Below are 21,717 nucleotides of genomic sequence, written 5' to 3'. Positions count from 1 at the left end.
TCTGCCCAAACCGGGATCGGTTTGGGCAGAACGCTCGTGAGAATCGGCCGGCGTTGGGCAGCCCCGGGGACCGGCCTGGTCCCCGGGGCCGCGGGCCCTTTCTCGCTCGGGGCCCGGCGCGGCCCCCCGGAAAACGCGCCGAGAGGCCGCGGACCCGCCGGCGGCCCCGGCGCCGGGGAGCCCTCCCGGAGCAGAGTTGAGGGAGGGCCTGGGGCCGGGCGTCGTGCTCCGACTTTGGGGGCGGCTGGGGCGCCCCGGGCTGCGGCTTCCCCCTGCGGGGGAACGGAGGTTTCTCTCGCCCCGAGGCGTGGACGCGGCTGCGAAGGGCACCGTCGGCGCCGGGGCGGTCGGGGGCCTCGGGGCGCGGGACTCAGGGTTGCCCAGGGGGAGGCCCCGGGGCACAGGACCCCGGACTCGGAAGGCTGAGGAGGCAGGCGAGGGTTGGAGCCCGGGCCTCGGGGCCCGCCCGGCCCCACCGGCCCGCGCCAGGGAGGGGAGCCCCGGGCGCTGAGGAGCGGGAGGCGTCGGCGTCGCGCGCGGCGGACTCGCGGGGGGCTTTCCGGCGGGGCGCGGGCGCGACCCCGCGGGGTCCCGGGCCAGGCGCGGGGGGCGGCCCCGCAGACGGGCTGCGCCCGAAGCGAGTTCGCCGGGCGTTTTCCGGCCGATTCTCACGAGCGTTCTGCCCAAACCGGGATCGGTTTGGGCAGAACGCTCGTGAGAATCGGCCGGCGTTGGGCAGCCCCGGGGACCGGCCTGGTCCCCGGGGCCGCGGGCCCTTTCTCGCTCGGGGCCCGGCGCGGCCCCCCGGAAAACGCGCCGAGAGGCCGCGGACCCGCCGGCGGCCCCGGCGCCGGGGAGCCCTCCCGGAGCAGAGTTGAGGGAGGGCCTGGGGCCGGGCGTCGTGCTCCGACTTTGGGGGCGGCTGGGGCGCCCCGGGCTGCGGCTTCCCCCTGCGGGGGAACGGAGGTTTCTCTCGCCCCGAGGCGTGGACGCGGCTGCGAAGGGCACCGTCGGCGCCGGGGCGGTCGGGGGCCTCGGGGCGCGGGACTCAGGGTTGCCCAGGGGGAGGCCCCGGGGCACAGGACCCCGGACTCGGAAGGCTGAGGAGGCAGGCGAGGGTTGGAGCCCGGGCCTCGGGGCCCGCCCGGCCCCACCGGCCCGCGCCAGGGAGGGGAGCCCCGGGCGCTGAGGAGCGGGAGGCGTCGGCGTCGCGCGCGGCGGACTCGCGGGGGGCTTTCCGGCGGGGCGCGGGCGCGACCCCGCGGGGTCCCGGGCCAGGCGCGGGGGGCGGCCCCGCAGACGGGCTGCGCCCGAAGCGAGTTCGCCGGGCGTTTTCCAGCCGATTCTCACGAGCGTTCTGCCCAAACCGGGATCGGTTTGGGCAGAACGCTCGTGAGAATCGGCCGGCGTTGGGCAGCCCCGGGGACCGGCCTGGTCCCCGGGGCCGAGGGCCCTTTCTCGCTCGGGGCGCGGCGCGGCCCCCCGGAAAACGCGCCGAGAGGACGCGGCCCCGCCGGCGGCCCCGGCGCCGGGGAGCCCTCCCGGAGCAGAGTTGAGGGAGGGCCTGGGGCCGGGCGTCGTGCTCCGACTTTGGGGGCGGCTGGGGCGCCCCGGGCTGCGGCTTCCCACTGCGGGGGAACGGAGGTTTCTCTCGCCCCGAGGCGTGGACGCGGCTGCGAAGGGCACCGTCGGCGCCGAGGCGGTCGGGGGCCTCGGGGCGCGGGACTCAGGGTTGCCCAGGGGGAGGCCCCGGGGCACAGGACCCCGGGCTCGGAAGGCTGAGGAGGCAGGCGAGGGTTGGAGCCCGGGCCTCGGGGCCCGCCCGGCCCCACCGGCCCGCGCCAGGGAGGGGAGCCCCGGGCGCTGAGGAGCGGGAGGCGTCGGCGTCGCGCGCGGCGGACTCGCGGGGGGCTTTCCCCGGGGCGCGGGCGCGACCCCGCGGGGTCCCGGGCCAGGCGCGGGGGGCGGCCCCGCAGACGGGCTGCGCCCGAAGCGAGTTCGCCGGGCGTTTTCCGGCCGATTCTCACGAGCGTTCTGCCCAAACCGGGATCGGTTTGGGCAGAACGCTCGTGAGAATCGGCCGGCGTTGGGCAGCCCCGGGGACCGGCCTGGTCCCCGGGGCCGCGGGCCCTTTCTCGCTCGGGGCCCGGCGCGGCCCCCCGGAAAACGCGCCGAGAGGCCGCGGACCCGCCGGCGGCCCCGGCGCCGGGGAGCCCTCCCGGAGCAGAGTTGAGGGAGGGCCTGGGGCCGGGCGTCGTGCTCCGACTTTGGGGGCGGCTGGGGCGCCCCGGGCTGCGGCTTCCCCCTGCGGGGGAACGGAGGTTTCTCTCGCCCCGAGGCGTGGACGCGGCTGCGAAGGGCACCGTCGGCGCCGGGGCGGTCGGGGGCCTCGGGGCGCGGGACTCAGGGTTGCCCAGGGGGAGGCCCCGGGGCACAGGACCCCGGACTCGGAAGGCTGAGGAGGCAGGCGAGGGTTGGAGCCCGGGCCTCGGGGCCCGCCCGGCCCCACCGGCCCGCGCCAGGGAGGGGAGCCCCGGGCGCTGAGGAGCGGGAGGCGTCGGCGTCGCGCGCGGCGGACTCGCGGGGGGCTTTCCGGCGGGGCGCGGGCGCGACCCCGCGGGGTCCCGGGCCAGGCGCGGGGGGCGGCCCCGCAGACGGGCTGCGCCCGAAGCGAGTTCGCCGGGCGTTTTCCGGCCGATTCTCACGAGCGTTCTGCCCAAACCGGGATCGGTTTGGGCAGAACGCTCGTGAGAATCGGCCGGCGTTGGGCAGCCCCGGCGACCGGCCTGGTCCCAGGGGCCGCGGGCCCTTTCTCGCTCGGGGCCCGGCGCGGCCCCCCGGAAAACGCGCCGAGAGGCCGCGGACCCGCCGGCGGCCCCGGCGCCGGGGAGCCCTCCCGGAGCAGAGTTGAGGGAGGGCCTGGGGCCGGGCGTCGTGCTCCGACTTTGGTGGCGGCTGGGGCGCCCTGGGCTGCGGCTTCCCCCTGCGGGGGAACGGAGGTTTCTCTCGCCCCGAGGCGTGGACGCGGCTGCGGAGGGCACTGTCGGCGCCGGGGCGGTCGGGGGCCTCGGGGCGCGGGACTCAGGGTTGCCCAGGGGGAGGCCCCGGGGCACAGGACCCCGGACTCGGAAGGCTGAGGAGGCAGGCGAGGGTTGGAGCCCGGGCCTCGGGGCCCGCCCGGCCCCACCGGCCCGCGCCAGGGAGGGGAGCCCCGGGCGCTGAGGAGCGGGAGGCGTCGGCGTCGCGCGCGGCGGACTCGCGGGGGGCTTTCCGGCGGGGCGCGGGCGCGACCCCGCGGGGTCCCGGGCCAGGCGCGGGGGGCGGCCCCGCAGACGGGCTGCGCCCGAAGCGAGTTCGCCGGGCGTTTTCCGGCCGATTCTCACGAGCGTTCTGCCCAAACCGGGATCGGTTTGGGCAGAACGCTCGTGAGAATCGGCCGGCGTTGGGCAGCCCCGGGGACCGGCCTGGTCCCCGGGGCCGCGGGCCCTTTCTCGCTCGGGGCCCGGCGCGGCCCCCCGGAAAACGCGCCGAGAGGCCGCGGACCCGCCGGCGGCCCCGGCGCCGGGGAGCCCTCCCGGAGCAGAGTTGAGGGAGGGCCTGGGGCCGGGCGTCGTGCTCCGACTTTGGGGGCGGCTGGGGCGCCCCGGGCTGCGGCTTCCCCCTGCGGGGGAACGGAGGTTTCTCTCGCCCCGAGGCGTGGACGCGGCTGCGAAGGGCACCGTCGGCGCCGGGGCGGTCGGGGGCCTCGGGGCGCGGGACTCAGGGTTGCCCAGGGGGAGGCCCCGGGGCACAGGACCCCGGACTCGGAAGGCTGAGGAGGCAGGCGAGGGTTGGAGCCCGGGCCTCGGGGCCCGCCCGGCCCCACCGGCCCGCGCCAGGGAGGGGAGCCCCGGGCGCTGAGGAGCGGGAGGCGTCGGCGTCGCGCGCGGCGGACTCGCGGGGGGCTTTCCGGCGGGGCGCGGGCGCGACCCCGCGGGGTCCCGGGCCAGGCGCGGGGGGCGGCCCCGCAGACGGGCTGCGCCCGAAGCGAGTTCGCCGGGCGTTTTCCGGCCGATTCTCACGAGCGTTCTGCCCAAACCGGGATCGGTTTGGGCAGAACGCTCGTGAGAATCGGCCGGCGTTGGGCAGCCCCGGGGACCGGCCTGGTCCCCGGGGCCGCGGGCCCTTTCTCGCTCGGGGCCCAGCGCGGCCCCCCGGAAAACGCGCCGAGAGGCCGCGGACCCGCCGGCGGCCCCGGCGCCGGGGAGCCCTCCCGGAGCAGAGTTGAGGGAGGGCCTGGGGCCGGGCGTCGTGCTCCGACTTTGGGGGCGGCTGGGGCGCCCCGGGCTGCGGCTTCCCCCTGCGGGGGAACGGAGGTTTCTCTCGCCCCGAGGCGTGGACGCGGCTGCGAAGGGCACCGTCGGCGCCGGGGCGGTCGGGGGCCTCGGGGCGCGGGACTCAGGGTTGCCCAGGGGGAGGCCCCGGGGCACAGGACCCCGGACTCGGAAGGCTGAGGAGGCAGGCGAGGGTTGGAGCCCGGGCCTCGGGGCCCGCCCGGCCCCACCGGCCCGCGCCAGGGAGGGGAGCCCCGGGCGCTGAGGAGCGGGAGGCGTCGGCGTCGCGCGCGGCGGACTCGCGGGGGGCTTTCCGGCGGGGCGCGGGCGCGACCCCGCGGGGTCCCGGGCCAGGCGCGGGGGGCGGCCCCGCAGACGGGCTGCGCCCGAAGCGAGTTCGCCGGGCGTTTTCCGGCCGATTCTCACGAGCGTTCTGCCCAAACCGGGATCGGTTTGGGCAGAACGCTCGTGAGAATCGGCCGGCGTTGGGCAGCCCCGGGGACCGGCCTGGTCCCCGGGGCCGAGGGCCCTTTCTCGCTCGGGGCGCGGCGCGGCCCCCCGGAAAACGCGCCGAGAGGACGCGGCCCCGCCGGCGGCCCCGGCGCCGGGGAGCCCTCCCGGAGCAGAGTTGAGGGAGGGCCTGGGGCCGGGCGTCGTGCTCCGACTTTGGGGGCGGCTGGGGCGCCCCGGGCTGCGGCTTCCCACTGCGGGGGAACGGAGGTTTCTCTCGCCCCGAGGCGTGGACGCGGCTGCGAAGGGCACCGTCGGCGCCGAGGCGGTCGGGGGCCTCGGGGCGCGGGACTCAGGGTTGCCCAGGGGGAGGCCCCGGGGCACAGGACCCCGGGCTCGGAAGGCTGAGGAGGCAGGCGAGGGTTGGAGCCCGGGCCTCGGGGCCCGCCCGGCCCCACCGGCCCGCGCCAGGGAGGGGAGCCCCGGGCGCTGAGGAGCGGGAGGCGTCGGCGTCGCGCGCGGCGGACTCGCGGGGGGCTTTCCGGCGGGGCGCGGGCGCGACCCCGCGGGGTCCCGGGCCAGGCGCGGGGGGCGGCCCCGCAGACGGGCTGCGCCCGAAGCGAGTTCGCCGGGCGTTTTCCGGCCGATTCTCACGAGCGTTCTGCCCAAACCGGGATCGGTTTGGGCAGAACGCTCGTGAGAATCGGCCGGCGTTGGGCAGCCCCGGGGACCGGCCTGGTCCCCGGGGCCGCGGGCCCTTTCTCGCTCGGGGCCCGGCGCGGCCCCCCGGAAAACGCGCCGAGAGGCCGCGGACCCGCCGGCGGCCCTGGCGCCGGGGAGCCCTCCCGGAGCAGAGTTGAGGGAGGGCCTGGGGCCGGGCGTCGTGCTCCGACTTTGGGGGCGGCTGGGGCGCCCCGGGCTGCGGCTTCCCCCTGCGGGGGAACGGAGGTTTCTCTCGCCCCGAGGCGTGGACGCGGCTGCGAAGGGCACCGTCGGCGCCGGGGCGGTCGGGGGCCTCGGGGCGCGGGACTCAGGGTTGCCCAGGGGGAGGCCCCGGGGCACAGGACCCCGGACTCGGAAGGCTGAGGAGGCAGGCGAGGGTTGTAGCCCGGGCCTCGGGGCCCGCCCGGCCCCACCGGCCCGCGCCAGGGAGGGGAGCCCCGGACGCTGAGGAGCGGGAGGCGTCGGCGTCGCGCGCGGCGGACTCGCGGGGGGCTTTCCGGCGGGGCGCGGGCGCGACCCCGCGGGGTCCCGGGCCAGGCGCGGGGGGCGGCCCCGCAGACGGGCTGCGCCCGAAGCGAGTTCGCCGGGCGTTTTCCGGCCGATTCTCACGAGCGTTCTGCCCAAACCGGGATCGGTTTGGGCAGAACGCTCGTGAGAATCGGCCGGCGTTGGGCAGCCCCGGCGACCGGCCTGGTCCCAGGGGCCGCGGGCCCTTTCTCGCTCGGGGCCCGGCGCGGCCCCCCGGAAAACGCGCCGAGAGGCCGCGGACCCGCCGGCGGCCCCGGCGCCGGGGAGCCCTCCCGGAGCAGAGTTGAGGGAGGGCCTGGGGCCGGGCGTCGTGCTCCGACTTTGGTGGCGGCTGGGGCGCCCTGGGCTGCGGCTTCCCCCTGCGGGGGAACGGAGGTTTCTCTCGCCCCGAGGCGTGGACGCGGCTGCGGAGGGCACTGTCGGCGCCGGGGCGGTCGGGGGCCTCGGGGCGCGGGACTCAGGGTTGCCCAGGGGGAGGCCCCGGGGCACAGGACCCCGGACTCGGAAGGCTGAGGAGGCAGGCGAGGGTTGGAGCCCGGGCCTCGGGGCCCGCCCGGCCCCACCGGCCCGCGCCAGGGAGGGGAGCCCCGGGCGCTGAGGAGCGGGAGGCGTCGGCGTCGCGCGCGGCGGACTCGCGGGGGGCTTTCCGGCGGGGCGCGGGCGCGACCCCGCGGGGTCCCGGGCCAGGCGCGGGGGGCGGCCCCGCAGACGGGCTGCGCCCGAAGCGAGTTCGCCGGGCGTTTTCCGGCCGATTCTCACGAGCGTTCTGCCCAAACCGGGATCGGTTTGGGCAGAACGCTCGTGAGAATCGGCCGGCGTTGGGCAGCCCCGGGGACCGGCCTGGTCCCCGGGGCCGCGGGCCCTTTCTCGCTCGGGGCCCGGCGCGGCCCCCCGGAAAACGCGCCGAGATGCCGCGGACCCGCCGGCGGCCCCGGCGCCGGGGAGCCCTCCCGGAGCAGAGTTGAGGGAGGGCCTGGGGCCGGGCGTCGTGCTCCGACTTTGGGGGCGGCTGGGGCGCCCCGGGCTGCGGCTTCCCCCTGCGGGGGAACGGAGGTTTCTCTCGCCCCGAGGCGTGGACGCGGCTGCGAAGGGCACCGTCGGCGCCGGGGCGGTCGGAGGCCTCGGGGCGCGGGACTCAGGGTTGCCCAGGGGGAGGCCCCGGGGCACAGGACCCCGGACTCGGAAGGCTGAGGAGGCAGGCGAGGGTTGGAGCCCGGGCCTCGGGGCCCGCCCGGCCCCACCGGCCCGCGCCAGGGAGGGGAGCCCCGGGCGCTGAGGAGCGGGAGGCGTCGGCGTCGCGCGCGGCGGACTCGCGGGGGGCTTTCCGGCGGGGCGCGGGCGCGACCCCGCGGGGTCCCGGGCCAGGCGCGGGGGGCGGCCCCGCAGACGGGCTGCGCCCGAAGCGAGTTCGCCGGGCGTTTTCCGGCCGATTCTCACGAGCGTTCTGCCCAAACCGGGATCGGTTTGGGCAGAACGCTCGTGAGAATCGGCCGGCGTTGGGCAGCCCCGGGGACCGGCCTGGTCCCCGGGGCCGCGGGCCCTTTCTCGCTCGGGGCCCGGCGCGGCCCCCCGGAAAACGCGCCGAGAGGCCGCGGACCCGCCGGCGGCCCCGGCGCCGGGGAGCCCTCCCGGAGCAGAGTTGAGGGAGGGCCTGGGGCCGGGCGTCGTGCTCCGACTTTGGGGGCGGCTGGGGCGCCCCGGGCTGCGGCTTCCCCCTGCGGGGGAACGGAGGTTTCTCTCGCCCCGAGGCGTGGACGCGGCTGCGAAGGGCACCGTCGGCGCCGGGGCGGTCGGGGGCCTCGGGGCGCGGGACTCAGGGTTGCCCAGGGGGAGGCCCCGGGGCACAGGACCCCGGACTCGGAAGGCTGAGGAGGCAGGCGAGGGTTGGAGCCCGGGCCTCGGGGCCCGCCCGGCCCCACCGGCCCGCGCCAGGGAGGGGAGCCCCGGGCGCTGAGGAGCGGGAGGCGTCGGCGTCGCGCGCGGCGGACTCGCGGGGGGCTTTCCGGCGGGGCGCGGGCGCGACCCCGCGGGGTCCCGGGCCAGGCGCGGGGGGCGGCCCCGCAGACGGGCTGCGCCCGAAGCGAGTTCGCCGGGCGTTTTCCGGCCGATTCTCACGAGCGTTCTGCCCAAACCGGGATCGGTTTGGGCAGAACGCTCGTGAGAATCGGCCGGCGTTGGGCAGCCCCGGCGACCGGCCTGGTCCCCGGGGCCGAGGGCCCTTTCTCGCTCGGGGCGCGGCGCGGCCCCCCGGAAAACGCGCCGAGAGGACGCGGCCCCGCCGGCGGCCCCGGCGCCGGGGAGCCCTCCCGGAGCAGAGTTGAGGGAGGGCCTGGGGCCGGGCGTCGTGCTCCGACTTTGGGGGCGGCTGGGGCGCCCCGGGCTGCGGCTTCCCACTGCGGGGGAACGGAGGTTTCTCTCGCCCCGAGGCGTGGACGCGGCTGCGAAGGGCACCGTCGGCGCCGAGGCGGTCGGGGGCCTCGGGGCGCGGGACTCAGGGTTGCCCAGGGGGAGGCCCCGGGGCACAGGACCCCGGGCTCGGAAGGCTGAGGAGGCAGGCGAGGGTTGGAGCCCGGGCCTCGGGGCCCGCCCGGCCCCACCGGCCCGCGCCAGGGAGGGGAGCCCCGGGCGCTGAGGAGCGGGAGGCGTCGGCGTCGCGCGCGGCGGACTCGCGGGGGGCTTTCCGGCGGGGCGCGGGCGCGACCCCGCGGGGTCCCGGGCCAGGCGCGGGGGGCGGCCCCGCAGACGGGCTGCGCCCGAAGCGAGTTCGCCGGGCGTTTTCCGGCCGATTCTCACGAGCGTTCTGCCCAAACCGGGATCGGTTTGGGCAGAACGCTCGTGAGAATCGGCCGGCGTTGGGCAGCCCCGGGGACCGGCCTGGTCCCCGGGGCCGCGGGCCCTTTCTCGCTCGGGGCCCGGCGCGGCCCCCCGGAAAACGCGCCGAGAGGCCGCGGACCCGCCGGCGGCCCTGGCGCCGGGGAGCCCTCCCGGAGCAGAGTTGAGGGAGGGCCTGGGGCCGGGCGTCGTGCTCCGACTTTGGGGGCGGCTGGGGCGCCCCGGGCTGCGGCTTCCCCCTGCGGGGGAACGGAGGTTTCTCTCGCCCCGAGGCGTGGACGCGGCTGCGAAGGGCACCGTCGGTGCCGGGGCGGTCGGGGGCCTCGGGGCGCGGGACTCATGGTTGCCCAGGGGGAGGCCCCGGGGCACAGGACCCCGGACTCGGAAGGCTGAGGAGGCAGGCGAGGGTTGGAGCCCGGGCCTCGGGGCCCGCCCGGCCCCACCGGCCCGCGCCAGGGAGGGGAGCCCCGGGCGCTGAGGAGCGGGAGGCGTCGGCGTCGCGCGCGGCGGACTCGCGGGGGGCTTTCCGGCGGGGCGCGGGCGCGACCCCGCGGGGTCCCGGGCCAGGCGCGGGGGGCGGCCCCGCAGACGGGCTGCGCCCGAAGCGAGTTCGCCGGGCGTTTTCCGGCCGATTCTCACGAGCGTTCTGCCCAAACCGGGATCGGTTTGGGCAGAACGCTCGTGAGAATCGGCCGGCGTTGGGCAGCCCCGGCGACCGGCCTGGTCCCAGGGGCCGCGGGCCCTTTCTCGCTCGGGGCCCGGCGCGGCCCCCCGGAAAACGCGCCGAGAGGCCGCGGACCCGCCGGCGGCCCCGGCGCCGGGGAGCCCTCCCGGAGCAGAGTTGAGGGAGGGCCTGGGGCCGGGCGTCGTGCTCCGACTTTGGTGGCGGCTGGGGCGCCCTGGGCTGCGGCTTCCCCCTGCGGGGGAACGGAGGTTTCTCTCGCCCCGAGGCGTGGACGCGGCTGCGGAGGGCACTGTCGGCGCCGGGGCGGTCGGGGGCCTCGGGGCGCGGGACTCAGGGTTGCCCAGGGGGAGGCCCCGGGGCACAGGACCCCGGACTCGGAAGGCTGAGGAGGCAGGCGAGGGTTGGAGCCCGGGCCTCGGGGCCCGCCCGGCCCCACCGGCCCGCGCCAGGGAGGGGAGCCCCGGGCGCTGAGGAGCGGGAGGCGTCGGCGTCGCGCGCGGCGGACTCGCGGGGGGCTTTCCGGCGGGGCGCGGGCGCGACCCCGCGGGGTCCCGGGCCAGGCGCGGGGGGCGGCCCCGCAGACGGGCTGCGCCCGAAGCGAGTTCGCCGGGCGTTTTCCGGCCGATTCTCACGAGCGTTCTGCCCAAACCGGGATCGGTTTGGGCAGAACGCTCGTGAGAATCGGCCGGCGTTGGGCAGCCCCGGGGACCGGCCTGGTCCCCGGGGCCGCGGGCCCTTTCTCGCTCGGGGCCCGGCGCGGCCCCCCGGAAAACGCGCCGAGAGGCCGCGGACCCGCCGGCGGCCCCGGCGCCGGGGAGCCCTCCCGGAGCAGAGTTGAGGGAGGGCCTGGGGCCGGGCGTCGTGCTCCGACTTTGGGGGCGGCTGGGGCGCCCCGGGCTGCGGCTTCCCCCTGCGGGGGAACGGAGGTTTCTCTCGCCCCGAGGCGTGGACGCGGCTGCGAAGGGCACCGTCGGCGCCGGGGCGGTCGGGGGCCTCGGGGCGCGGGACTCAGGGTTGCCCAGGGGGAGGCCCCGGGGCACAGGACCCCGGACTCGGAAGGCTGAGGAGGCAGGCGAGGGTTGGAGCCCGGGCCTCGGGGCCCGCCCGGCCCCACCGGCCCGCGCCAGGGAGGGGAGCCCCGGGCGCTGAGGAGCGGGAGGCGTCGGCGTCGCGCGCGGCGGACTCGCGGGGGGCTTTCCGGCGGGGCGCGGGCGCGACCCCGCGGGGTCCCGGGCCAGGCGCGGGGGGCGGCCCCGCAGACGGGCTGCGCCCGAAGCGAGTTCGCCGGGCGTTTTCCGGCCGATTCTCACGAGCGTTCTGCCCAAACCGGGATCGGTTTGGGCAGAACGCTCGTGAGAATCGGCCGGCGTTGGGCAGCCCCGGGGACCGGCCTGGTCCCCGGGGCCGCGGGCCCTTTCTCGCTCGGGGCCCGGCGCGGCCCCCCGGAAAACGCGCCGAGAGGCCGCGGACCCGCCGGCGGCCCCGGCGCCGGGGAGCCCTCCCGGAGCAGAGTTGAGGGAGGGCCTGGGGCCGGGCGTCGTGCTCCGACTTTGGGGGCGGCTGGGGCGCCCCGGGCTGCGGCTTCCCCCTGCGGGGGAACGGAGGTTTCTCTCGCCCCGAGGCGTGGACGCGGCTGCGAAGGGCACCGTCGGCGCCGGGGCGGTCGGGGGCCTCGGGGCGCGGGACTCAGGGTTGCCCAGGGGGAGGCCCCGGGGCACAGGACCCCGGACTCGGAAGGCTGAGGAGGCAGGCGAGGGTTGGAGCCCGGGCCTCGGGGCCCGCCCGGCCCCACCGGCCCGCGCCAGGGAGGGGAGCCCCGGGCGCTGAGGAGCGGGAGGCGTCGGCGTCGCGCGCGGCGGACTCGCGGGGGGCTTTCCGGCGGGGCGCGGGCGCGACCCCGCGGGGTCCCGGGCCAGGCGCGGGGGGCGGCCCCGCAGACGGGCTGCGCCCGAAGCGAGTTCGCCGGGCGTTTTCCGGCCGATTCTCACGAGCGTTCTGCCCAAACCAGGATCGGTTTGGGCAGAACGCTCGTGAGAATCGGCCGGCGTTGGGCAGCCCCGGGGACCGGCCTGGTCCCCGGGGCCGAGGGCCCTTTCTCGCTCGGGGCGCGGCGCGGCCCCCCGGAAAACGCGCCGAGAGGACGCGGCCCCGCCGGCGGCCCCGGCGCCGGGGAGCCCTCCCGGAGCAGAGTTGAGGGAGGGCCTGGGGCCGGGCGTCGTGCTCCGACTTTGGGGGCGGCTGGGGCGCCCCGGGCTGCGGCTTCCCACTGCGGGGGAACGGAGGTTTCTCTCGCCCCGAGGCGTGGACGCGGCTGCGAAGGGCACCGTCGGCGCCGAGGCGGTCGGGGGCCTCGGGGCGCGGGACTCAGGGTTGCCCAGGGGGAGGCCCCGGGGCACAGGACCCCGGGCTCGGAAGGCTGAGGAGGCAGGCGAGGGTTGGAGCCCGGGCCTCGGGGCCCGCCCGGCCCCACCGGCCCGCGCCAGGGAGGGGAGCCCCGGGCGCTGAGGAGCGGGAGGCGTCGGCGTCGCGCGCGGCGGACTCGCGGGGGGCTTTCCGGCGGGGCGCGGGCGCGACCCCGCGGGGTCCCGGGCCAGGCGCGGGGGGCGGCCCCGCAGACGGGCTGCGCCCGAAGCGAGTTCGCCGGGCGTTTTCCGGCCGATTCTCACGAGCGTTCTGCCCAAACCGGGATCGGTTTGGGCAGAACGCTCGTGAGAATCGGCCGGCGTTGGGCAGCCCCGGGGACCGGCCTGGTCCCCGGGGCCGCGGGCCCTTTCTCGCTCGGGGCCCGGCGCGGCCCCCCGGAAAACGCGCCGAGAGGCCGCGGACCCGCCGGCGGCCCCGGCGCCGGGGAGCCCTCCCGGAGCAGAGTTGAGGGAGGGCCTGGGGCCGGGCGTCGTGCTCCGACTTTGGGGGCGGCTGGGGCGCCCCGGGCTGCGGCTTCCCCCTGCGGGGGAACGGAGGTTTCTCTCGCCCCGAGGCGTGGACGCGGCTGCGAAGGGCACCGTCGGCGCCGGGGCGGTCGGGGGCCTCGGGGCGCGGGACTCAGGGTTGCCCAGGGGGAGGCCCCGGGGCACAGGACCCCGGACTCGGAAGGCTGAGGAGGCAGGCGAGGGTTGGAGCCCGGGCCTCGGGGCCCGCCCGGCCCCACCGGCCCGCGCCAGGGAGGGGAGCCCCGGGCGCTGAGGAGCGGGAGGCGTCGGCGTCGCGCGCGGCGGACTCGCGGGGGGCTTTCCGGCGGGGCGCGGGCGCGACCCCGCGGGGTCCCGGGCCAGGCGCGGGGGGCGGCCCCGCAGACGGGCTGCGCCCGAAGCGAGTTCGCCGGGCGTTTTCCGGCCGATTCTCACGAGCGTTCTGCCCAAACCGGGATCGGTTTGGGCAGAACGCTCGTGAGAATCGGCCGGCGTTGGGCAGCCCCGGCGACCGGCCTGGTCCCAGGGGCCGCGGGCCCTTTCTCGCTCGGGGCCCGGCGCGGCCCCCCGGAAAACGCGCCGAGAGGCCGCGGACCCGCCGGCGGCCCCGGCGCCGGGGAGCCCTCCCGGAGCAGAGTTGAGGGAGGGCCTGGGGCCGGGCGTCGTGCTCCGACTTTGGTGGCGGCTGGGGCGCCCTGGGCTGCGGCTTCCCCCTGCGGGGGAACGGAGGTTTCTCTCGCCCCGAGGCGTGGACGCGGCTGCGGAGGGCACTGTCGGCGCCGGGGCGGTCGGGGGCCTCGGGGCGCGGGACTCAGGGTTGCCCAGGGGGAGGCCCCGGGGCACAGGACCCCGGACTTGGAAGGCTGAGGAGGCAGGCGAGGGTTGGAGCCCGGGCCTCGGGGCCCGCCCGGCCCCACCGGCCCGCGCCAGGGAGGGGAGCCCCGGGCGCTGAGGAGCGGGAGGCGTCGGCGTCGCGCGCGGCGGACTCGCGGGGGGCTTTCCGGCGGGGCGCGGGCGCGACCCCGCGGGGTCCCGGGCCAGGCGCGGGGGGCGGCCCCGCAGACGGGCTGCGCCCGAAGCGAGTTCGCCGGGCGTTTTCCGGCCGATTCTCACGAGCGTTCTGCCCAAACCGGGATCGGTTTGGGCAGAACGCTCGTGAGAATCGGCCGGCGTTGGGCAGCCCCGGGGACCGGCCTGGTCCCCGGGGCCGCGGGCCCTTTCTCGCTCGGGGCCCGGCGCGGCCCCCCGGAAAACGCGCCGAGAGGCCGCGGCCCCGCCGGCGGCCCCGGCGCCGGGGAGCCCTCCCGGAGCAGAGTTGAGGGAGGGCCTGGGGCCGGGCGTCGTGCTCCGACTTTGGGGGCGGCTGGGGCGCCCCGGGCTGCGGCTTCCCCCTGCGGGGGAACGGAGGTTTCTCTCGCCCCGAGGCGTGGACGCGGCTGCGAAGGGCACCATCGGCGCCGGGGCGGTCGGGGGCCTCGGGGCGCGGGACTCAGGGTTGCCCAGGGGGAGGCCCCGGGGCACAGGACCCCGGACTCGGAAGGCTGAGGAGGCAGGCGAGGGTTGGAGCCCGGGCCTCGGGGCCCGCCCGGCCCCACCGGCCCGCGCCAGGGAGGGGAGCCCCGGGCGCTGAGGAGCGGGAGGCGTCGGCGTCGCGCGCGGCGGACTCGCGGGGGGCTTTCCGGCGGGGCGCGGGCGCGACCCCGCGGGGTCCCGGGCCAGGCGCGGGGGGCGGCCCCGCAGACGGGCTGCGCCCGAAGCGAGTTCGCCGGGCGTTTTCCGGCCGATTCTCACGAGCGTTCTGCCCAAACCGGGATCGGTTTGGGCAGAACGCTCGTGAGAATCGGCCGGCGTTGGGCAGCCCCGGGGACCGGCCTGGTCCCCGGGGCCGCGGGCCCTTTCTCGCTCGGGGCCCGGCGCGGCCCCCCGGAAAACGCGCCGAGAGGCCGCGGACCCGCCGGCGGCCCCGGCGCCGGGGAGCCCTCCCGGAGCAGAGTTGAGGGAGGGCCTGGGGCCGGGCGTCGTGCTCCGACTTTGGGGGCGGCTGGGGCGCCCCGGGCTGCGGCTTCCCCCTGCGGGGGAACGGAGGTTTCTCTCGCCCCGAGGCGTGGACGCGGCTGCGAAGGGCACCGTCGGCGCCGGGGCGGTCGGGGGCCTCGGGGCGCGGGACTCAGGGTTGCCCAGGGGGAGGCCCCGGGGCACAGGACCCCGGACTCGGAAGGCTGAGGAGGCAGGCGAGGGTTGGAGCCCGGGCCTCGGGGCCCGCCCGGCCCCACCGGCCCGCGCCAGGGAGGGGAGCCCCGGGCGCTGAGGAGCGGGCGGCGTCGGCGTCGCGCGCGGCGGACTCGCGGGGGGCTTTCCGGCGGGGCGCGGGCGCGACCCCGCGGGGTCCCGGGCCAGGCGCGGGGGGCGGCCCCGCAGACGGGCTGCGCCCGAAGCGAGTTCGCCGGGCGTTTTCCGGCCGATTCTCACGAGCGTTCTGCCCAAACCGGGATCGGTTTGGGCAGAACGCTCGTGAGAATCGGCCGGCGTTGGGCAGCCCCGGCGACCGGCCTGGTCCCCGGGGCCGCGGGCCCTTTCTCGCTCGGGGCCCGGCGCGGCCCCCCGGAAAACGCGCCGAGAGGCCGCGGACCCGCCGGCGGCCCCGGCGCCGGGGAGCCCTCCCGGAGCAGAGTTGAGGGAGGGCCTGGGGCCGGGCGTCGTGCTCCGACTTTGGGGGCGGCTGGGGCGCCCTGGGCTGCGGCTTCCCCCTGCGGGGGAACGGAGGTTTCTCTCGCCCCGAGGCGTGGACGCGGCTGCGGAGGGCACCGTCGGCGCCGGGGCGGTCGGGGGCCTCGGGGCGCGGGACTCAGGGTTGCCCAGGGGGAGGCCCCGGGGCACAGGACCCCGGACTCGGAAGGCTGAGGAGGCAGGCGAGGGTTGGAGCCCGGGCCTCGGGGCCCGCCCGGCCCCACCGGCCCGCGCCAGGGAGGAGAGCCCCGGGCGCTGAGGAGCGGGAGGCGTCGGCGTCGCGCGCGGCGGACTCGCGGGGGGCTTTCCGGCGGGGCGCGGGCGCGACCCCGCGGGGTCCCGGGCCAGGCGCGGGGGGCGGCCCCGCAGACGGGCTGCGCCCGAAGCGAGTTCGCCGGGCGTTTTCCGGCCGATTCTCACGAGCGTTCTGCCCAAACCGGGATCGGTTTGGGCAGAACGCTCGTGAGAATCGGCCGGCGTTGGGCAGCCCCGGGGACCGGCCTGGTCCCCGGGGCCGAGGGCCCTTTCTCGCTCGGGGCCCGGCGCGACCCCCCGGAAAACGCGCCGAGATGACGCGGACCCGCCGGCGGCCCCGGCGCCGGGGAGCCCTCCCGGAGCAGAGTTGAGGGAGGGCCTGGGGCCGGGCGTCGTGCTCCGACTTTGGGGGCGGCTGGGGCGCCCCGGGCTGCGGCTTCCCCCTGCGGGGGAACGGAGGTTTCTCTCGCCCCGAGGCTTGGACGCTCCTGCGAAGGGCACCGTCGGCGCCGGGGCGGTCGGGGGCCTCGGGGCGCGGGACTCAGGGTTGCCCAGGGGGAGACCCCGGGGCACAGGACCCTGGACTCGGAAGGCTGAGGAGGCAGGCGAGGGTTGGAGCCCGGGCCTCGGGGCCCGCCCGGCCCCACCGGCCCGCGCCAGGGAGGGGAGCCCCGTGCGCTGAGGAGCGGGAGGCGTCGTCGTCGCGCGCGGCGGCCTCACGGGGGGCTTTCCGGCGGGGCGCGGGCGCGACCCCGCGGGGTCCCGGGCCAGGCGCGGGGGGCGGCCCCGCAGACGGGCTGCGCCCGAAGCGAGTTCGCCGGGCGTTTTCCGGCCGATTCTCACGAGCGTTCTGCCCAAACCGGGATCGGTTTGGGCAGAACGCTCGTGAGAATCGGCCGGCGTTGGGCAGCCCCGGGGACCGGCCTGGTCCCCGGGGCCGCGGGCCCTTTCTCGCTCGGGGCCCGGCGCGGCCCCCCGGAAAACGCGCCGAGAGGCCGCGGACCCGCCGGCGGCCCCGGCGCCGGGGAGCCCTCCCGGAGCAGAGTTGAGGGAGGGCCTGGGGCCGGGCGTCGTGCTCCGACTTTGGGGGCGGCTGGGGCGCCCCGGGCTGCGGCTTCCCCCTGCGGGGGAACGGAGGTTTCTCTCGCCCCGAGGCGTGGACGCGGCTGCGAAGGGCACCGTCGGCGCCGGGGCGGTCGGGGGCCTCGGGGCGCGGGACTCAGGGTTGCCCAGGGGGAGGCCCCGGGGCACAGGACCCCGGACTCGGAAGGCTGAGGAGGCAGGCGAGGGTTGGAGCCCGGGCCTCGGGGCCCGCCCGGCCCCACCGGCCCGCGCCAGGGAGGGGAGCCCCGGGCGCTGAGGAGCGGGAGGCGTCGGCGTCGCGCGCGGCGGACTCGCGGGGGGCTTTCCGGCGGGGCGCGGGCGCGACCCCGCGGGGTCCCGGGCCAGGCGCGGGGGGCGGCCCCGCAGACGGGCTGCGCCCGAAGCGAGTTCGCCGGGCGTTTTCCGGCCGATTCTCACGAGCGTTCTGCCCAAACCGGGATCGGTTTGGGCAGAACGCTCGTGAGAATCGGCCGGCGTTGGGCAGCCCCGGGGACCGGCCTGGTCCCCGGGGCCGCGGGCCCTTTCTCGCTCGGGGCCCGGCGCGGCCCCCCGGAAAACGCGCCGAGAGGCCGCGGACCCGCCGGCGGCCCCGGCGCCGGGGAGCCCTCCCGGAGCAGAGTTGAGGGAGGGCCTGGGGCCGGGCGTCGTGCTCCGACTTTGGGGGCGGCTGGGGCGCCCCGGGCTGCGGCTTCCCCCTGCGGGGGAACGGAGGTTTCTCTCGCCCCGAGGCGTGGACGCGGCTGCGAAGGGCACCGTCGGCGCCGGGGCGGTCGGGGGCCTCGGGGCGCGGGACTCAGGGTTGCCCAGGGGTAGGCCCCGGGGCACAGGACCCCGGACTCGGAAGGCTGAGGAGGCAGGCGAGGGTTGGAGCCCGGGCCTCGGGGCCCGCCCGGCCCCACCGGCCCGCGCCAGGGAGGGGAGCCCCGGGCGCTGAGGAGCGGGAGGCGTCGGCGTCGCGCGCGGCGGACTCGCGGGGGGCTTTCCGGCGGGGCGCGGGCGCGACCCCGCGGGGTCCCGGGCCAGGCGCGGGGGGCGGCCCCGCAGACGGGCTGCGCCCGAAGCGAGTTCGCCGGGCGTTTTCCGGCCGATTCTCACGAGCGTTCTGCCCAAACCGGGATCGGTTTGGGCAGAACGCTCGTGAGAATCGGCCGGCGTTGGGCAGCCCCGGGGACCGGCCTGGTCCCCGGGGCCGCGGGCCCTTTCTCGCTCGGGGCCCGGCGCGGCCCCCCGGAAAACGCGCCGAGAGGCCGCGGACCCGCCGGCGGCCCCGGCGCCGGGGAGCCCTCCCGGAGCAGAGTTGAGGGAGGGCCTGGGGCCGGGCGTCGTGCTCCGACTTTGGGGGCGGCTGGGGCGCCCCGGGCTGCGGCTTCCCCCTGTGGGGGAACGGAGGTTTCTCTCGCCCCGAGGCGTGGACGCGGCTGCGAAGGGCACCGTCGGCACCGGGGCGGTCGGGGGCCTCGGGGCGCGGGACTCAGGGTTGCCCAGGGGGAGGCCCCGGGGCACAGGACCCCGGACTCGGAAGGCTGAGGAGGCAGGCGAGGGTTGGAGCCCAGGCCTCGGGGCCCGCCCGGCCCCACCGGCCCGCGCCAGGGAGGGGAGCCCCGGGCGCTGAGGAGCGGGAGGCGTCGGTGTCGCGCGGGGCGGACTCGCGGGGGGCTTTCCGGCGGGGCGCGGGCGCGACCCCGCGGGGTCCCGGGCCAGGCGCGGGGGGCGGCCCCGCAGACGGGCTGCGCCCGAAGCGAGTTCGCCGGGCGTTTTCCGGCCGATTCTCACGAGCGTTCTGCCCAAACCGGGATCGGTTTGGGCAGAACGCTCGTGAGAATCGGCCGGCGTTGGGCAGCCCCGGGGACCGGCCTGGTCCCCGGGGCCGCGGGCCCTTTCTCGCTCGGGGCCCGGCGCGGCCCCCCGGAAAACGCGCCGAGATGACGCGGACCCGCCGGCGGCCCCGGCGCCGGGGAGCCCTCCCGGAGCAGAGTTGAGGGAGGGCCTGGGGCCGGGCGTCGTGCTCCGACTTTGGGGGCGGCTGGGGCGCCCCGGGCTGCGGCTTCCCCCTGCGGGGGAACGGAGGTTTCTCTCGCCCCGAGGCGTGGACGCTCCTGCGAAGGGCACCGTCGGCGCCGGGGCGGTCGGGGGCCTCGGGGCGCGCGACTCAGGGTTGCCCAGGGGGAGACCCCGGGGCACAGGACCCTGGACTCGGAAGGCTGAGGAGGCAGGCGAGGGTTGGAGCCCGGGCCTCGGGGCCCGCCCGGCCCCACCGGCCCGCGCCAGGGAGGGGAGCCCCGGGCGCTGAGGAGCGGGAGGCGTCGTCGTCGCGCGCGGCGGCCTCACGGGGGGCTTTCCGGCGGGGCGCGGGCGCGACCCCGCGGGGTCCCGGGCCAGGCGCGGGGGGCGGCCCCGCAGACGGGCTGCGCCCGAAGCGAGTTCGCCGGGCGTTTTCCGGCCGATTCTCACGAGCGTTCTGCCCAAACCGGGATCGGTTTGGGCAGAACGCTCGTGAGAATCGGCCGGCGTTGGGCAGCCCCGGGGACCGGCCTGGTCCCCGGGGCCGCGGGCCCTTTCTCGCTCGGGGCCCGGCGCGGCCCCCCGGAAAACGCGCCGAGAGGCCGCGGACCCGCCGGCGGCCCTGGCGCCGGGGAGCCCTCCCGGAGCAGAGTTGAGGGAGGGCCTGGGGCCGGGCGTCGTGCTCCGACTTTGGGGGCGGCTGGGGCGCCCCGGGCTGCGGCTTCCCCCTGCGGGGGAACGGAGGTTTCTCTCGCCCCGAGGCGTGGACGCGGCTGCGAAGGGCACCGTCGGCGCCGGGGCGGTCGGGGGCCTCGGGGCGCGGGACTCAGGGTTGCCCAGGGGGAGGCCCCGGGGCACAGGACCCCGGACTCGGAAGGCTGAGGAGGCAGGCGAGGGTTGGAGCCCGGGCCTCGGGGCCCGCCCGGCCCCACCGGCCCGCGCCAGGGAGGGGAGCCCCGGGCGCTGAGGAGCGGGAGGCGTCGGCGTCGCGCGCGGCGGACTCGCGGGGGGCTTTCCGGCGGGGCGCGGGCGCGACCCCGCGGGGTCCCGGGCCAGGCGCGGGGGGCGGCCCCGCAGACGGGCTGCGCCCGAAGCGAGTTCGCCGGGCGTTTTCCGGCCGATTCTCACGAGCGTTCTGCCCAAACCGGGATCGGTTTGGGCAGAACGCTCGTGAGAATCGGCCGGCGTTGGGCAGCCCCGGGGACCGGCCTGGTCCCCGGGGCCGCGGGCCCTTTCTCGCTCGGGGCCCGGCGCGGCCCCCCGGAAAACGCGCCGAGAGGCCGCGGACCCGCCGGCGGCCCCGGCGCCGGGGAGCCCTCCCGGAGCAGAGTTGAGGGAGGGCCTGGGGCCGGGCGTCGTGCTCCGACTTTGGGGGCGGCTGGGGCGCCCCGGGCTGCGGCTTCCCCCTGCGGGGGAACGGAGGTTTCTCTCGCCCCGAGGCGTGGACGCGGCTGCGAAGGGCACCGTCGGCGCCGGGGCGGTCGGGGGCCTCGGGGCGCGGGACTCAGGGTTGCCCAGGGGGAGGCCCCGGGGCACAGGACCCCGGACTCGGAAGGCTGAGGAGGCAGGCGAGGGTTGGAGCCCGGGCCTCGGGGCCCGCCCGGCCCCACCGGCCCGCGCCAGGGAGGGGAGCCCCGGGCGCTGAGGAGCGGGAGGCGTCGGCGTCGCGCGCGGCGGACTCGCGGGGGGCTTTCCGGCGGGGCGCGGGCGCGACCCCGCGGGGTCCCGGGCCAGGCGCGGGGGGCGGCCCCGCAGACGGGCTGCGCCCGAAGCGAGTTCGCCGGGCGTTTTCCGGCCGATTCTCACGAGCGTTCTGCCCAAACCGGGATCGGTTTGGGCAGAACGCTCGTGAGAATCGGCCGGCGTTGGGCAGCCCCGGGGACCGGCCTGGTCCCCGGGGCCGCGGGCCCTTTCTCGCTCGGGGCCCGGCGCGGCCCCCCGGAAAACGCGCCGAGAGGCCGCGGACCCGCCGGCGGCCCTGGCGCCGGGGAGCCCTCCCGGAGCAGAGTTGAGGGAGGGCCTGGGGCCGGGCGTCGTGCTCCGACTTTGGGGGCGGCTGGGGCGCCCCGGGCTGCGGCTTCCCCCTGCGGGGGAACGGAGGTTTCTCTCGCCCCGAGGCGTGGACGCGGCTGCGAAGGGCACCGTCGGCGCCGGGGCGGTCGGGGGCCTCGGGGCGCGGGACTCAGGGTTGCCCAGGGGGAGGCCCCGGGGCACAGGACCCCGGACTCGGAAGGCTGAGGAGGCAGGCGAGGGTTGGAGCCCGGGCCTCGGGGCCCGCCCGGCCCCACCGGCCCGCGCCAGGGAGGGGAGCCCCGGGCGCTGAGGAGCGGGAGGCGTCGGCGTCGCGCGCGGCGGACTCGCGGGGGGCTTTCCGGCGGGGCGCGGGCGCGACCCCGCGGGGTCCCGGGCCAGGCGCGGGGGGCGGCCCCGCAGACGGGCTGCGCCCGAAGCGAGTTCGCCGGGCGTTTTCCGGCCGATTCTCACGAGCGTTCTGCCCAAACCGGGATCGGTTTGGGCAGAACGCTCGTGAGAATCGGCCGGCGTTGGGCAGCCCCGGCGACCGGCCTGGTCCCAGGGGCCGCGGGCCCTTTCTCGCTCGGGGCCCGGCGCGGCCCCCCGGAAAACGCGCCGAGAGGCCGCGGACCCGCCGGCGGCCCCGGCGCCGGGGAGCCCTCCCGGAGCAGAGTTGAGGGAGGGCCTGGGGCCGGGCGTCGTGCTCCGACTTTGGGGGCGGCTGGGGCGCCCTGGGCTGCGGCTTCCCCCTGCGGGGGAACGGAGGTTTCTCTCGCCCCGAGGCGTGGACGCGGCTGCGGAGGGCACCGTCGGCGCCGGGGCGGTCGGGGGCCTCGGGGCGCGGGACTCAGGGTTGCCCAGGGGGAGGCCCCGGGGCACAGGACCCCGGAATCGGAAGGCTGAGGAGGCAGGCGAGGGTTGGAGCCCGGGCCTCGGGGCCCGCCCGGCCCCACCGGCCCGCGCCAGGGAGGGGAGCCCCGGGCGCTGAGGAGCGGGAGGCGTCGGCGTCGCGCGCGGCGGACTCGCGGGGGGCTTTCCGGCGGGGCGCGGGCGCGACCCCGCGGGGTCCCGGGCCAGGCGCGGGGGGCGGCCCCGCAGACGGGCTGCGCCCGAAGCGAGTTCGCCGGGCGTTTTCCGGCCGATTCTCACGAGCGTTCTGCCCAAACCGGGATCGGTT

This window comes from Martes martes, assembly GCF_963455335.1.
Source record: "Martes martes genome assembly, contig: scaffold_43, whole genome shotgun sequence".
NCBI classification, from domain to species: Eukaryota; Metazoa; Chordata; class Mammalia; order Carnivora; family Mustelidae; genus Martes; species Martes martes.
This window is presented reverse-complemented; position numbering follows the sequence as displayed.